The sequence below is a fragment of the Tamandua tetradactyla genome, chromosome 7 (genome assembly GCF_023851605.1).
Source record: "Tamandua tetradactyla isolate mTamTet1 chromosome 7, mTamTet1.pri, whole genome shotgun sequence".
Classification (NCBI taxonomy): Eukaryota; Metazoa; Chordata; class Mammalia; order Pilosa; family Myrmecophagidae; genus Tamandua; species Tamandua tetradactyla.
This window is the reverse complement of record NC_135333.1, coordinates 107,403,531-107,421,572: the sequence shown is the minus strand read 5'-3', so window position 1 is coordinate 107,421,572 and position 18,042 is coordinate 107,403,531. Positions and strand designations below refer to the sequence as shown.

Genomic DNA, 18,042 nt, shown 5'->3' with positions numbered 1-18,042 from the left:
ATCTGTCCATAAGGTAGATAAAAGAAGCATCAGACACACAAGACTTTCACAGTCACATAGTCACATTGTGAAATATGCTCAACTTTTGGTGGTATCAGTTTGTTCTGTAATCATTCGTTTATTACCAGACACTAAGTGCAATGAGTGACCATCTTATTTAGGGGGTCACTAATGTAGGGCCGGGTCAGCGCATAAGTATAGATTAGAGGACTGAATGAAGGAATGAACATGGTGAGTACACTAGCTTGAATATTGCCCCCCACCCAAAAAAAAAATTCATGTCTGCCAGGGCCCTGTGAATATACCCTTATTTGGAAATAGGGTCTTTGCAGATGTCATCAAGTTAAGATGAGGTCATAATGAATTTGGGTAAATCCAATATGGCGGGTGTCTGTATAAGAAGAGGGAAATCTGCACACAGGTGCCCAGACACACAGGGGAGAAGTTCAAGCGAAGTGGAAGCAGTGACTGAAGTTAATCTGCCATAAACCCATGAAGGCCAAGGATTTCTGGCAACCACCAGAAGGTAAAAGAGATGGAGGGATTCTTCCCTAGAATCTTTAGATGGAACAAGAAACCCTCGACTTTGCACTCTTAACTTCCAAAACTGCAAGAGAATAAACTACCGTTATTTTAAGCTACCAATTACATGGTACTTTATTTCAGCAGCCCTAGAGTAACGTACTCCAATCATTGGCTGAGGAATGCTAAAGGTGATACCATGAAACATCAACCCTTATGCTGATTTCCCTAATTCCTACTCAACTGCATCTTTCCTGTGTCAAGTGTGAAACGTCAATACATAGAGAAAGAAATGCCTTCAGCTAAACTCTCTGTTTTAGTCTCAGCTTTATGAGTCTCTGGATTGTATTTTCCTCACTACTTTTAGGGACCAATTTAATTGAATCCTGCGAGCTATTTAGCATGGAGTAGTTTTGTAAAGCAATTTCCAGTGAGGCCAGTTAAAAAAAAGAAGTCTAACATTAGCCACAGACTTCGTGGAAAGACACGAGTGTTTAGAAGAGGAAAGCACGTGGAGGCGGTGTGGCCCAGGAGAAGTCTGGCTGGGAGGACCCACCAGGCTGGCCGACTAACCAATGAGAGCACAGAAAGAAGATAAAATTTTTCTTACGAGATGGGATTCTACTCTGAAGTATCCTGGTGAGCCCAGCCAAGGTAACTCTCTTTAAGTCATTTATCTGATCCTTTTGAAAGGCTGCTGTGGTTTAATTGAAACGGTGAATAGGCATCAAAAGCCCGGGTTTGAGTATCAGCTCTGAAGTTTCCTTCTTTGCCCTTGTGATTTGGACAGGTATTTTCCTTCTCATGGCCTGCAAAATAAAGAGTATTAAGCCAGGTCCCTAGGTTTCACTCTGTGCTTTTTGGTGCCTGGGCTCCAGGGAAATGCTGTGGGTGCTACTCTGGCTTCAAGTAGATCACCTCTGTTCTCATCTCCCTTGTGTGTGTTTGTATATTTTGGATGAGACATTGTCTGAACAAAGGATTCTGCTACTGAAAATCTGTTTTTTTTGAAAACTGGTGGGGTGATTTCTATGGTCTCTTTCACCTCTGGAATTCTGTGACTGTTCTCAAAATTCACAGCCTCTTTTAAATGTTTGATTATAAGGAAAGAGGAAAAAATATGTAAAGAAATGGTGTTACGAAAAATGATCCCTGGCTTTTGATGTTGCTTTGTGCTTATTTTGACACCTATAGCAATGGCTAATTGGATAATGTGGAAATGATTGCTTTCCATATTATTAATTCCAGAGTCTTTAGAGTCTGAAGACTAGATACTGTTTGCGTTTTGCTTTTGCACAGATTCTCCTTTTCCTCACATTTTGGTTTCCCGGGCTTGTTAAATAGAATATTTTTGGTGTTTGAAGGGCAGTCTTTTGACGCATATCTCATTTGCTGATTGTCAGAAGTCTTGGCTGTTCCATGTAGGTGTACTTTCATTCATTCAACCAATATTGAACGAGCCCCTACTTTGTACCAGGCATTGTCCTAGGTGCTGGGGATGTGGCTGTGAAGAAGACAGAGCCTATGCCCTCATGAAGTTTACAATCTGCCTGCATGAGCAGGAGAGGGAGACAATAACAAATGAAAAATCAATGCATAGGGGGTGGGCTATGGTGGCTCAGCAAGCAGAGTTCTTGCCTGCCATGCTGGAGACCTAGGTTCAATTCCCAATGCCTACCTATGCAAAAAAAAAAGCATCGATACTGTTTGATATTGCTATAAAGGGAAAGAGAATCAATTATATTCTTGCTGAGTTGTCAGCTATGCGTCTCTGACAAGGGGGCATTTTAGCAAAAATATGAGAATGAGTCATCCATTCAAAGAGCTGGGGGCAGGGAAGGGGAAAGAGGGTAGGAGAATGTCCCCAACAGAGGTATCCACAAGTGCAAAGCCTGGAGAGTGGACTGAGCTTTACATTTTTGAGAGACAGAAAGACCAGAGTGATGGGAGGGGGAATGAGGGAGTGAATGATAGGACGTGATATTGAAGCGAAGCCAGATCATGTAGAGCCTTGGGAGATAAGGAAAGGAGTTTGAAAAAAAAAAAAAAAACAGTTTTTGCTCTTTGAATTCTATTCAAACTGCAATGAAATTGATAGGTTTGAAGCTGGGGCATGAACTGATCTGACATTCCACTTTTAAAAGCTCACTTTAACAGCTGAGTGAAGAATGGCTTGCTCTGCCCCATGGCCCTATTTTATCTTCTTAATAGCACTCATCATAATCTAAAATTATCGTACTCACTTATGCTTATTGGTTCATTACCTGCCTCTTTCCTCTTCATGCCAATACAATGCAAACTCTTAACGGTGATGATTTTGTCTGTTGTTTACTGTTGTGCGCCAGTGTGTGTTTAAAGCAGTGCCTGGCACACAGTACATACTAAAAATTTTTCATCCAATGAATGAGCGAATGTGCTTGCTCATTTAGATAACCAAGCCTGAGAGGGTCATCTGTGGCATAGGAAATGATAACAAAGGAAATAATAAGGTATTAGGTGGCCCTCTTTTTGTTATACCTGGGCACAAAGGGACTGCTGGATTCCTGCACCCCTCTCCCCTGTGTTATACACAAGTGCAATGTGATTATAATGAACTTTAAGTCCATCCTTGGAGTTTGGGACCATATTTTTTAAAAAAGCACCATGAAGTTTGGTAAAGTACAGGTAGAGCAGACATTTAAAGCTGGACATGTCTGGATGCAAATTCCTCTTCTGGCTCTTGCCAGCTATATGATCTTGAGTAAATTATTTAAAACCACAGCCACCACCACATCATGACTTTCTCCTGAGTGTTTTCTATGAGGCAGGTACCCTGTTCTGTGCTTAGTAAATAAATGAATCAAAAACTTACTCACATACTCAGTAAATATTGTTTCCCTTCCCAATGTGAAAAGAGAAGGGCCTTATAGAGGGTTGAATGGTGGCTCAAAATGATATGCCCATGCCTCAGAACCTGTGAATGTGGCCCTATTGGGAAAAAGTGTTTTTGTAGGTGTAATTAAGTTAAGGACCTCCAGATTAGGGTGGGCCCTAAATCCAAGGACGAATGCCCTTAGAAGAGAAAGAAAGAAGACACACCAAAGGAGAAAGCCATGTGAAGATGCAGGCAGAGATTGGAGTTCTGCTGTCACAAGTCAAGGAATACCAAAGATTGCTAGGAGCCACCGGCACTTAAGAAAGAAGCATGAAACAGATTCTCCCTTAGGGCCTCCGGAGAGAATATGGTCCTGCAACCACTTTATTTTGGACTTCTGGCCTCTAGAACTCTGAGAGAATAGTTTCTGCTCTTTTAAGTCCCTAAGTTTGTGATAATTTGTCACAGCAGCTCTAGAAAAGTAATACTGGTCTACCTTGGTCATTGGGATATGGGATGCAGGTGTAAAATGGTGCAATTGTGTGTGACAACAGCTTAAAGTCCCAGCTTCCTTCTATCTGTGCACCTCGAGCACAACATTCTGTGCTCAATATTCACAAGACAATCCCAAAAAGGGTGACCCAGGGCACCTCCTGATTTTCCAAAAATATTCGTGGGTTTTGCTTCCTGAAATAACAAAACCAGGGATCATCATAAAAACAAATGCTCATTGAGTGTTTATTCTATACCAGGCATTATTCTAAGCATTATTTGTGTCAATAACACAACTATTTCTCATAAGGAACCTATTTTACAGATGAGGGAGCTGTGATGGTTAGGTTCATGTGCCCGCTTGACCAGGTAATTTGCCCAGTTGTCTGGTCAAGCAAGCACTGGCCTGTCACTGTGAGGACATTCCATGGACTTAAGTCATCAGTGAGTGGACTGCATCTATGGCTGGTTACATCTACAACCAACTGAGAGTGTCTTCAGCCAGAAGACACATTTAGTCCAATCAGTTGAAGGCTTTAAAAGGAAAAGTGATAGCTTCAGCAGTCAGAAGAGAGAACTCCTCTTGGGGAATTCATCGAAAACCTTCAACAGAGTTGCCAGCTTGCAGCTTGCCCTATAGAATTTGTACTGGTGCATTCCCACAGTTGTGTGAGACACTTTAATAAAATCTCACAATATTTACAATATTTACAGTATTTTAATAAAATCTCACAATATTTACAGATATCTTATTGGTTCTATTTCCCTGGAGAATCCTAGCTAATACAGGGATTGAGTTATAGGGCTTGAACAGCTCACCTCACAGCATGAGTGGTGAGCAGCAGAGCTGGAGTTTGAACCCAGGCAGTCTGGCTCTAAAGCCTGAGCTCTGCACCCACTTCTCTCTCTGCAATGTGAGAGGTGATCTGACTAGCTGGGAAGGTGACGAGCCCCCTGGACCCCCTCAGGACTCCCTGCTGGGCCAGACTTCTAATCAGTCGCATCAGAGGCTCATTTCTAGATCATTCCCTGTACCCCATGAACCAGAGGTTGCAGAGTGGCAGTGGCCCTGGCTCTGGGACAGGCTCACTCTACATTCCTCTCCTGGGGGGGGGAAGGCAATGGTTTCTGATGATCACTATCTGTCCCAGCCATTGTCCCTCCTCTCTGTCACCTCCTCCACAACAGCAGGGGTACCTTCCTCCTCAGAATATCTGTGCTGCCATTATATATCAGCTTTTAAGCAGTTGCTGTCTTATTGCTTTTTAGATTTTTACTTCCCACCTGATTTGAATTCTCACTGCACACACACACAGTGCCTGGCGCACAGTAGGTGCTCAACGCATGCTCAGCAAATGGAAGGAAAAAAGAAAATAATTTCAGATAACAGCGAAGAACCATTATAGAATTCAAGATCCTGCCTTCCCTTCTGCAGCTCTGGGAGCCACGCCAGTAGAGAAATCTGACATTGCGCCTTTGGCACAAACAGAGAAGCATTGTTAAGCGTGATGGCAAATTTAAACATTAAAGCATGAGGAATATTTTTATGACCGCACCTTGCCAAATAGAGCTGAAGCAGATTTGGATATATAAATTGACAGGAAGCAAAAGTGGAATGGATAAAAATAGAAAAGAAATTACCAAGCCTTGAAAGGAAGTACACACAATGAAAATGGAATTAAATCTACCTTGACTGGAGGAGATTAAATTTAAAAATGAATAAATTGACAGTAAATTAACATGTAGCAGCACATCTGCAATCTGTCTTTAGGGGATAACAAAAGATATTTTTATTATCTCAGTGCAGAATTTTGGCTGACTTTCTTTTCCCATTGGCTCCTGAAAGAGAAGTTTTGTTTTATATGCAACTAAGTGTTATGCTTTGCTCCACTGCTTGAGTGCAAACAGAGGCGACTACAGTGTGTTTCCCTTTAAATCCCTGTATACAAGTATTTTCTTGTATGTTTTCTGTGAAGTTCAGGGTGTATAATTACTTAAGGGTTGGGATGTCTGTGTGTTTGGGTGTGGTTTGGAGATATGGAATATGGGGTTTTTCAGATTTTAAACCCTTAGAAGTCTAATGTGATATTTTAGTTTATTAAAGCTGATGAAGTGAACTACACTGACATGCATTGGCTTTTACAATGGGGCTTTATAACTTACGAGTTTACTGTTCTGAAAGCCATGCAACTGTCCAGTCAAGGCATCGTCAGATGATATCTGGACTCCTCTGTCGCATGTCCAGTCACATGGCGGCATCTGCTTGCCTTTCCCTCCTGGGTTTCATTGCTTTCAGCATCTGGCTGTTCTGTCTGTGGCTTTCTTTCTGAGCTTCTGTGCCTGGACTTGTCTCTCAATTTCTCTGTTTTTCCTCTCTTTTAACTTCTTTGCGTACTTCTCTAGGTTTCATCTCTTAGCTTTTCTAGGGCTTTTTCTGCCTTCTTTTTATTTCATACTCTTATAAAGGGCCCCAGTAAAAGAAGTAAACCCACCTGGGGTGCGCCTCAAGGGAAATAACCTAATCAAAAGGTCCCACCCATAACAGGTCTACACCCCCAGGAATGGACTAACTTTAAGAATATGCTTTTCCTTTTGTCCACAGTATGGACAGATGAGTAAAAAATGTGGATAAGAAACAAATAAGAAATAAACAAATGATAGGGGGACAAAGGTTAAAATAAATTGAGAGATTGAAATACTGGTGGTCAATGAAAGGGATGGTAAGGGGTATGGCATGTATGATTTTTTCTGTTTTCTTTCTTTTGCTAGAGAGATGCAAATGTTCAAAAAAAATTATCCTGGTGATGAATACACAACTAGGTGATGATATTGTGAGCCACTGATTATAACCATGACAAAAATGTTTGTATGTCAAGAATGTGTTTAGGGCAGTGTGACGGTGGCTCAGTGGCAGAATTCTCGCCGGCCATGCCAGAGACCCAGGTTTGATTTCCGGTGCCTGCCTATGCAAAAAAAGAAAAGAAAAAGAATGTGTGTATATCAAGAATGCTTGTATGTTTGTTTGTTGTTTATAATAAAAATATTTTTTTTTAAAAAAAAGAAGAAATGGTGAAAAAAACAAAAGGTGGGCAAGACACAGCTACTTGGCAATAATGCCAATTAAACATCTATGTAAGGCACAATGACAGAGTTCCCCTCTCCATGGCTTTATCCACAGTCAGAAATAACTGACCATCTCTGACAGCAAGAGGAGGGGTGGGAGTGCTTCAGGAGGTGTGTAAGAGAGAAAAAAAAGAACATGCTTTTCTAGGTACATACACCTTCAAATAATGACAAATGGCAAAAGCAGAACTCAATGAGGAATAGAGACCTGGAGTCCCTTCTTTGAAGCATAGTGTAGCTGCTGTGTGACCTTGGACAAATCGCTTAATCTCTGAGTTCCAGTTTCTCTAACTGTAATATGGAGAATGCTGTTTCTTGCTTTCCTATCTCATGTACGAGAGCAACTGAAATAATGGACATGAAAGTGCTTTGAAGAGTCTAAATATAACACCAAAGCAAAGAATTATTGTTATAATTTTTTCTAAGTGAAGTAATTATTATGTATGTAACTCTAAGATTGTGAAGTATTTTTAGAGAGTTGAGATAGATACTTGTGTAACTATAGCTAAAACTCAACAGTCTACATCCTTCTACTGGATTCTCCCAATAGTCCTGCAAGATAAGCAGCTCCTTGGACTGATGGATAAAGGCAGAATGACTCACACTGGTCACCCACTCTGGAATGGCAGCACCAGTTCCAGAGTCCAGCTAATCCCATAGCTGGCCCAAATAGCTGATTTGATGAAGGTACCTCCATTCTTCACAGTAGTGTGTGTAAATGAAATTTCATAATTAATAAAGATATTAAAAATGGCTTTCTTTGTCCTAAGCTTTTTCTCTCCAAGGTCCTGCACCTATGGCACAATATGTCTTTTTGTTTGACATTTGGTCACATTTTACTATGTTAGACCCAAGGTAAGTTCTGGAGAGACATGGGTGAAGAGGTCATTGCTTTGTTTTTCAGGAAACTTCTGGTCTAGAAAGGAAGACTGTCACATACACAGGAACTCATATCATGTGATACATTTTATGGCTGCGGTAATTATTTCATGTGGTAAATTTTATGATCCCCACTCTTGAGGCCAAAGGAGGCCTTCAGAAAGAATGGATATCTAAACTGAGACCAGAAGGATGGGCAGGAGTTAGGCAGGTTAAGGAGGAAATGTATCAAGTTGAGGCAGTTGCAAATTCAAAAGCCTCAAAGGAAAAACAGGATATTTTAAGAGACAAAGTATTTCAGAACAGCTGAAGCACAGAATATGGAACTGAGGAGTGGGGAGTAGGAGGGATATAGTGGCTGGTGGGAGATGAAACTGAAGACACCAGCTGGAGTCTTGGAGATCTTGACCAGATTTTTCAGGAGAGTGACATGATCATATTTATCCAAAGAAAGATTATTCTGGAAGTTGTGGAAAATGGTGTAAAAAATATTCGTTGAGCAAACAAGGAGACCAGTGGTCTAGGCAAGGATGGATGGTGGCATAAGTACATGGAACCTTGAATAGGGCATGAGATTTTGTTGGTTTGTCCAGAGTGATGCCCCAATAAATCCCAGAGTGATTTGAACAGTGAATAAAAAAGTATTTGCAAAGTCTCCTTTGGAGAATGGTGAGAAAGGGGGAAAATTCAACTTCCCCAAGTTGAATTCTTGATATTCTCACAAGCACTGGGGACAACCAAAGCAATAGGCTGAGCCCCTCATCTTGGGGTTTGTTCATATGAAACTTAACCCCACAAAGGATAGGTCAAGCTTAATTAATAGTGGGCCTAAGAGTCACCCCCAGGAGAATCTCTTTTGTTGCTCAGATGTGGCCTCTCTCTCCAGCCAACTCAACAAGCAAACTCACCGCCCTCCCCCTGTCTATGTGGGACATAACTCCCAGGGGTGTGGACCTTCCTGGCAACATGGGACAGAAATCCTGGAATGAGCTGAGACTCAGTATCAAGGGATTGAGAAAAACCCTAGAATGAGCTGAGACTCAGCATCAAGGGATTGAGAAAACATTTTCAACCAAAAGGGGGAAGAGTGAAATGAGACTAAGTGTCAATGGCTGAGAGATTCCAAACAGAGTCTAGAGGTTATCCTGGAGGTTAGTCTTACACATTAAATAGATATCACCTTGTTAGTCAAGTTGAAATGGAGAGGCTGGAGGGAACTGCCTGAAAATGTAGAGCTTTGTTTCAGTAGCCATGTTTCTTGAAGATGATTGTATAATGATACAGCTTTCACAGTGTGACTGTGTGATTGTGAAAACCTTGTGTCTGATGCTCCTTTTATCCAGGGTATAGACAGCTGAGTTTAAAAAAAAAAGGATAAAAAAATAAATAAGTAATAGAGGGAGATAAAGGGAAAAAATTGGGTATATTGAAATACTGTGGGTCAGTGAGAAGGAGGGGTAATGGGTATGGGATGTATGAGTTCTTTTTTTTATATATATATCTTTTTCTGGAGTGATGCAAATGTTCTACAAATGACCATGATGAAGAACACACAACTACGTGATGACACTGTGAGCCACTGGTTATATAGTATGGCTGGACTGTGTGTGTATATGTTTCTCAAAAAAAAAGAAAGAAAGAAAGAAACTGATACAGTGAAAGTCTCTAGGTAGTTTTGAAAGGCAAGGGGCTGAGTCTGGCTTTTGTTACATGCATCATGACATCTACTCCAGAGAGTCACTCCTCATATTTCAGATGTCCTTACAATTCTCTGAAGTTTAGCAGTAATTGATTCTGAATATTTTTTTAGTTGAATTAAAAATGTGAGTTAGTTTGTACTATGGGGGAAAAGATTCATTTGTTGTTGAAAGAGGACACTTTTTTTTTGCATGGGTAGGGCAGGCACCGGGAGTTGAACCCAGGTCTCCCGCATGGCAGGTGAGAACTCTCCTGCTGAGCCACCGTGGCCCACCCTGAAAGAGGACACATTTTTAATCTCTATTAGCACCAAGGGTTAAATCACATATTTTCAAAATACAGATGCTTTGATGTTCCTAATGTTTAAAAACACCCACAGTCCAGAAATACTTGCTTAATCTTTTCCAAATGCCTAGATAATACTTTTATTTAAGTAACCTTTTTTATTGAGGTATAATGTGCATTCAGAAATGAGCACAAATCCTAAGTGTTCAGCTTGATGAATTTTCATAAAGGGAACAGATTGTTGTCACAGTATCAGGATCGAAAAACAGAAAATCACCCTGTAAGCCCATTACAACTCCTTCCAGACCCTGTACTCTTCTGCCTGTCCCCTACCCCCAGCATGATGTTAGTAGATTTGCCTGGTTTTCTCCTTTGCATAAATGGAGTCATACAGCATTCACTCTTCTTTGTCTGGATTCTTTTAGTCAACAATACATTTGTGGAGATCAAATTGTAGACATGAGGCTGAGGGAGATGGAGAAGAAGAAAGGGTAGACATTTGTTTCTAAAGGCTGCTAGATACGGGTCCAGACAGGCAGTGGCCACCAGGGAGGGCAGCGCGAAAGGCTGAAGCAGGTACTTCCAGATTTGGACCCAGGCTAAGTGCCACATCTCACCACTCCCGAAGTGGGGCTTTTCCCCGGTGCCACTTTGATTATATTTGGAGTTATACCTAACAGCACTCCACGAAGGAGCCGTTACAGGTGTGGAGAGAGAAATGGAGGACTCAGGGATGCCTCTAGGTCTTTGCTTGAAACCTGATTGGCTACTATTTACTGATTTGGAGGAAGAGTGCAGGAGAAACAAGTTTTTTGGGGGGTATTAATCAAATGTTTTGCTTTGGATGAGTCAAGTGTGAGATGCATCTTAAACAAAGTCCGAGTTGGTCTGGAGCTTTGGTGAGCAGCCAGAGCTTGAGTTAGGAGTTTGAGGATCGTTGGCACATGGATGGTTTTTAACTCTGCTGAGTTTGCTGTCACTTGATGAGAGATGTAGGATGAAGTGGAATAAAATCCCCTTTCCGTTCCTTCCCATCCTCTTCCTCTGCAACCTGCCCTTGCTTGTGGTGCACACCAGCTCCACCTGTAGGCCCGCGTCCTTCCCTTTTCCCTCTGCCCTGTGGTCCCTCTCTTCTCTCCATCCCTCCCTTATTTGGAATCACAAAATCTCAAAAAATGGGGGAAGAGGAAACTCTCTTGAGAAAGCAGGAAACTGGAAACGGTGAGTGGGAAGATAGTGGGCTGGATGTTGGAAAATTCTCTTTGGCTGTAAAAGGAGGAAGTACACACAGTAGTACTTTTTGGCCCATCACACTTTTACTATGATAATTCATATACACAAGTTGTCCCTGGAGCTTTCTTGAGAGCAGGAAATCCCTCTCTGTGTTCCTAGAGAATCTCACTATTGTGTTTAATTAGAAACACAAAACATTGTTGCATAAATTTCCTTTTCACCAGAAGGACTAAATCATTTATCTATATAGTTATTCCAATATTTAGCAATTCAACTGTTGTAGGGGTAATGTTGGGCTAGTATTTGTGTGGAGTTTGATCACTTATACTCCTGCATTGTATAAGTGATGGTATTTTGGAATAGGAAAATAAATAAATAAATAATTTCAGATTAACCCTCTCTTCATTGTTTAGGTGTTGGCACCCATTGCTGGTTAGTTTTTGCTTTTCACCGAAGAACAGGATGCTAGCTTGAGGCCTGGCATACCTTAGTGACTAAACTGAAAAGAACAAATATGTACCTTCCCCCTCAGATATTTTTGACAATTAATTCTTTTATATCCCACTTGAGAAGATGTAGCAGTCGGGGAGAAATAACTCTTCCTTAATCCATAGATTCCCAGTCCTCTCATAATTAAACCATAGCCACAATAAAAGACAAAATGAAAAATGCATTATTGCTTTAAGAAGAAATAGAAATACAGATAAAATGACAGGCTCTGCAGATGGACAGGCACAGCCGGAATCTGCATCTTGGACCATTTCCAGCTTGTTTGCTCATTTTCTCACTTTCTCCACCTTCCTCTTTCAATCTCTTGGTTTTGCCCTGACTTGAATCCCTCTGATCCTCCCCCGTTTCTGTCTATTGGCTATTTCACTTTCTCTGGTATAAACTAAAATTTCCTCTGCTTCAGGGCAGCACTGTGAAGTAATATCATATCAAAAAACATTATACACTCTGCTAGCAAAATAACAGATTGACAAGTCTATTAGGGCTTAAGAAAATCGATTCCTGAAAATTAAGACAACACAACTGCCTTTCTTTCACAAAACATACAGGTAAGTTCTTAACCTTCGGAACTCTTTGAAGTTAGAGGTGGGATAGGCTTTCCTCACATGTAGGGACTGAGTTCTACCTTCCTGGATGATTTGGTCTACTGAGCCCTGGAAAAGCTTCAGGCCCTACAATATGTCTTTTACTTGCTCTGTCTCAGTGCTTAAGACATCTGCTTGAGACCAATATCAATAACACCTTACACGTCACTGGTGTTGTAGATCCTATTATTGGGAGGCTATTATTAAATTACACATTTACATACCTTTGTCTGGCTCTTACTGCTTATGGAGTGCCTTCCTTATGTGCCACACACCGAGCTAAAGCACCTCTGGTTCCTAACAACCTTGTGAGGTGGGCATCACGTTGACCAGTTAACAAATGATGAAACTGAGACTCAGAGAGAACTGGTTAAAATCTGAACCCTTACATGTGTGGTAGAGCTCAGATTTCTCTCTCCATGTCTGGACACTCTTTGCTTTCTAATCTACTCAGGGTCTGACTATTTAGCAGCTTGTTGAGGGCTCTTGCTAAAACACAGGTATGGGGGCCAAGAACAGCCCTCCACAAGCACTAGTTTGCTCATCGAAGTAGCTTATTAGAGCATCAGATCCGGAGAAGATGGGATGGCTGGGTGGGAAGTAGGACAACTTTGGCAGGCAGGGAGGGAAGAGGAAGAAGCAGACTCTCCAGGGGAGACCAAATCCATGTGTCGAGTGGGCTCCATGTGCCAGCGTCCTCCAGCAGGCAGATGGAAGTGGAAAGGGATAGAAACCGGGGCAACTTTGCCAGAGGCTGATGTGGAGCAGTTATACTCCTTTCGCACAAGGTCACGAACAATATACAGGTTCCTTACTAGACTTGAGGAAGCCAACATCTCTTGAGAAATGTCTGGCTCCAACCATACATACCTGGTTAGAATAAGACAATGTCACTATAGTGGACTTCAGGGCCTCCTGGGCTCCTGCTGGGGAGCACCCCCTGCCAATGTGTGTATGTGAGAGTGGGAGCGTGGGGGGCCACACCTGCAAAGGCCCACAGCTGAGGAACCAGTGACTGGCCCGGCGCTGGCCTGCTCATAGTAGTCGTCTCTCTTCCAGAGACACCCACACGTGGGGGGAGGTGGTCCAGAGGGCTCCAGTGCCCATGACCTCTGATGCTCTCCCCTTGTCAGAATCTGCTGGTAGGGTCTTTGAACAGCAGCAACAACAACAACAGCAAAAAAAAAAAACAAAAAAAACTGCCCCAAAATATTTTATTTTCTTTCTTTCTTTTTTCACCTTTTTTTTTTTTTCCAAGTGAGCGCTATCTCCTTTGTAAACTATATGAAGGTTGGTAGAATCCTGGTTTTTTTGGTTTTTCGCACACTGACCCTTACTTTAATACAGTCTGGGGTGTAAGAGAATTTGAACCCCTTGCAAGAGATTTCCCACAACTGCTGCATTTCTAAAGGTTTCTCTTTGTTGGGGATTTTGTGGCGTCCACTGCAGTCCGTGCCAGGGCACGGGTTTATAGCCCGGATCTCCCACGTGTAACAGACGCCTTCCCACACTTCCTGCTTATTTGCTATGATCTGCTGTCACATGGGCAGGGTTGCCACACTCATCACAGAATGGGTTCTCTTCTCACCCTCTGGTCCCCAGTGTTGAGGAAGGTATAACTTGTAAAGGACCATTTCCCCATTCACAATATTTAAATGGTTTCTCTGTGGGAAGAATTTTCTGATGTCAAATAAGGTGAACTCCCTGGGATTTTCCAGAGTGCTTACACTGAAATGGTTTCTCCCCAGTTTATATTTTTCAATACTGAATAAAGGTTGGAGTCTTATAATAACTTTCCCATGCTCATAGTGCATATAGGTGTGTATTCTCATATGCATTTTATGGTGAGATTTTTCCAGCATGATCTCCCACATTTACTACATACATAAGATTTTTACTTTTTTCCAAATTTTGATATTTCCTAGTAGTTAAGGATCCATATTTATAAAGTCCTTTTTAAGAATGCTAAAATTGTTCTTAATTCTTTGTTAGGGATTTTCCTTGCTTGATCTATGCTTCGCTGGAAGCAATGCATTTTTCCCCTTCTGCTATTTTCTAACCAGCTCCTCTTTCAAGGAACTCCCTAAATATTTGGTAGACATTCATGGGTCCACATTTGGAAGCAGACGGCTCCTTCTTCGTCTCAATGTCATTATCTGACACCTGAAGTAGAAAATGCTAATGACATCAAGGCTTGGGTAAGTCATTCTCAGGAACTTTCTCTTCTTAGCTCTTTGGGAAAGCAGGACCTAGTGTTCTTGTAATTTAGAAATGACAGCATTTGGGGAAGTTGGAAATGCCAGTGAGACCGAGGACTTGTGATTCTCTAGCATCTCATGTCCAGAGAGGTCCTTCTGGGCAAGATCTAGATACAGCCTGTCCTCTCCCAACCTCAAAGAGCTGGTACCTGTGCTGCACAGTTGCCTGGTCCAGGATGCAGAGCTGGCTGTAGCCCAGGTGACAGGACAGCAGCCATTACAGTCCTGGGCTTTCCCAGCGTCCAGCAGTACACTTGGGTCCTGAAATAACTGGCCTCCTGTCCACAGGGTATGGGTGCTGGGGCCCGAGCGAGCCTGGGAGCCCTGGGAGGCTTCTCTCAGAGGTATTTGCCTTTTAAGAAGGATCCAAACCAGGAAGTTACAGCAATCAAGTTTTAACTAAGGCATTTCAAGCCAGAACCAGCAGGTGGGGATGGATTTCTTCTGGTAGCAGTGCTGCTGAAATTACCTTTTCCACCTGTGTGAGTGCCCAGCCCCAAGTTACAGGTGCAAAGCTGGAGCCCTGAGCTAGTCAAGAGACCTGTGTTTGAGCCTCTGGCCTATGAGGACTTGGGGATGCCATTATCTCATTGGCCCTCTGGGGCTAGATTCCTCTGCTTTCCTCGTGGGATTGCTGGAAAGACAAAGAGCTATTTCAGGAAAAGAGGGGGAAATCTGTAGTGCTAAATTGTGTAGGGGTATGCACCCAGATTGGGGTTTTTTTGAATGCTGACCATATTCTATTTGAATCATTTAGCACTATTATTTGGTGCACATTCTGGCTGATGAGATTTATGGGGAAAATGTAACCAGGCATTCCTGGAGATGGGAAACAGCAGAGGGAGGGTAGTGTACAGTGTGGCCTTTGGGGAAACTCAGCTGAGATAACCTCCCGGTGCATTTTGGTCACTTCTTAGGACAACATTAAAACAGCACACAAGGCTCTGATAAATTGTCCATCTCATTGGTTCCAGATGGGTATATAAGAACTGGGAAAAGGATTGGGGAAAATTTCTCGTGAAGGTACAGACAAGACTTTTTTGATCTTCTCTCTTGAGAAGGTTAACAACAGGTCTCCCTGTATAACCTCATGTGCTAACAGGAAATGCACCCAGGGAAAGGGGCTGTTCTAACACCCTAGTATTCATTTAGAATCCCTGTTGCAGCAAATCACAAATTCAGTGGCTTAAATTAATACGAATTTATTATCTTACAGTCCACAATGGTTCACATGGAGCTAAAATCAAGATGTCAACATGATTGTTTTCCTTCTGGAGGCACTAGGGGAGAATCCATTTCCTTGCTTTTTCTGAATCTGGTGGCCGCCTGTATCCCTTGACCTGAGGCCCCTTCTTGTGTACTCAAAGCACGTCCCTACACTCTCTGCTTCTGTCATTGCATTGTCCTTTCCTCTGACTCAGAGTCACCTGTGTCCTTCTTGTGAGGACATTTTGATTCTATCACCTACTCTGATTTTCCAGGATAACCCCCCCATCGCTAAATCCTTAACTTAATCACTTTAGCAAAGTCCCTTGTGCCATATAAAGCAACATTCATTGGTTCCAGGGACTGCGACATGGACATATCCTGGGGACCATTATTCAGCCACCACATGCCCTTCAGTCATGGTCAGAAGATAGTCAGGAAGAACTATCTGTGGGTTATAACAGAACGGAGACCTCAAAGATTTGCAGTAGTACTCATCGGGCTCAACAGCAATCCACTGCAATTCAGTTTCCCAAATTACCAACGTATCTAATTTTTAAATTTTACTAATACTCTAAGACTTGTTTCTTTTAACAATTTGTCATTTTTGTAATCTTCCAATCCTTAGTATTCTTTTACCAGTTCTTCAAGTGGCATATCAACCTTAATTTTTAACTTCCAGCAATTAAAACTTTAAATGAAATTATATTAAATCAAATCAGATAGAAAAGGAAAGGGCTGAAGAAAAAGGGATGCCATTTCAACTGGGGATTTTCAGGTAAGAATCAGCAGATGAGGCTGTATTTAAATTAAAATGTGAAATTTAAGATAAAAAAAACACCTGAAAAACTTCAATAATAGTCCAAACTATTCTGTAAGAAATGATGATGCTTTTATTTCTAACGAGAACCAACTGGGATAAAATAAACCAAGGCAGCAAAAAGGAAGTAAGGATATCCATAAATTGGTATTATGAGGATATATATATATATAGCAAGTTCACTGACTATACATACAAAATTGTTCAGGAAGGATTTTGATTTAATGGTTAAAAATTCCTAAAAATGCTAAAAATACTGAAAAATATAGATGAATTGGAAGCTATAGGAGCAACCATTTCACACAGTAAATCTGAACTTTAAATTGTTAGAAATACAAATGTTAGATTAATAAAGTACTTGAGACATTGGCAGAATAATCACAAAAGTTCATAAAAACCAAAAATAGATGGGAGGAAAATCAGTATAAACTGAAGAATTCTCTTGGGAAGCACTGACATTTTGATTATGGAATGACCTGAATTTCTAATACGTTTTAAAAACACTTAAAGATTTCTTTAAATGCTACTATGAAGACAAAATGAAACCTTGTCAATGAAAACCATAAAAATCCTCCAGTTCTACTAAAACTGTCCCACTGGAGACAAATTACTATAAAGTTTATAAATAATTAAGAGAAGCAGTACTTTTTTTTTTTTGGCCAAATGGTGAATTGATGATTTGACAAATTACATTTTGGCAAACTGGGCTTTTAGTTGCTAGTGCTTTAGTAACCTGCCCTGCTTATCTGGGTGAGTGTGGCTTTTAGGGGGGTCTACCCCATTGTGTTCTCAGTGGAACTGGGAGGGTGGTGGGGACTGTTCTTGTCTCTCTCGTCTCACATCCTGGGCCCAGCTGCTGGGGTATTAGAGGAGCCTGGGGGCTGTCCCACAGGGGTTGCCCAGTACTTCCCAACCAGTAAACCGCTCTCTCCATCTTACCCTGGCCATCCCAGAACATCCCCTGCACATTTCCAACGCTTTATTGCACTGTGATTTATGTGTTAGTCTCCCTTAGACAGACCTTAAGGTTCTTGGGCAATAGCAATGCCTTTATCCGTATTTTTTTTTCTTTTTTTCTAATCCTGAACCTGGTTCCTGGTACATTAATTGCTTAGTGTGTGATTATTGAATGAATGAATGGATGTGGGAAAAAAAATTTTTTTAATAAGTGGGTTATTTCTCCAGGAGTTTATTCCCAACTCCTTCAATCTAGGTTCAGTGTCCTTGTGAATATCACATCTATTGTGAATATCACATCTGTTTCCTTGTCTGCCTCCTCCTCATTAAAGCAGGGCTGCTTCTTTGTCTGTGCACCCCTGACCCAACATTTAGTGAGTCCTACACACCCTTTAGTCTAATTGTTACAGACTTGAGTGAATCTCCAAAGATCAGAAGGCAATTCTCTACATGTGGTACTTGCAATGTGACATTCCAAATCCCCTTTTTTAATAAAAAATATCTTCAAAGAAAACTTCTTTCCATTCACCTTGGCTTATTATACATTATCTTTGGGCTGATAGGCAACCAATTTATTCAACATTTTCTTCAGGAACTGCAATTTCTTCAGGGGCCATGATT

General features: G+C 41.5%; 1 long non-coding RNA gene across 2 annotated transcripts in view; it reads left to right on the top strand.

Annotated features, from left to right (window-relative positions):
* Window positions 1–581: 581 nt before the first annotated feature.
* LOC143691730 (uncharacterized) overlaps window positions 582–18,042 on the top strand; it is a 43,521-nt gene continuing 26,060 nt past the window's right edge. For both annotated transcript variants that reach the window (XR_013179676.1, XR_013179675.1), the window contains exons 1-2: window positions 582–1,176; window positions 14,244–14,378. This is a non-coding gene — a long non-coding RNA (uncharacterized LOC143691730). The remainder of the gene's footprint in view (window positions 1,177–14,243; window positions 14,379–18,042) is intronic.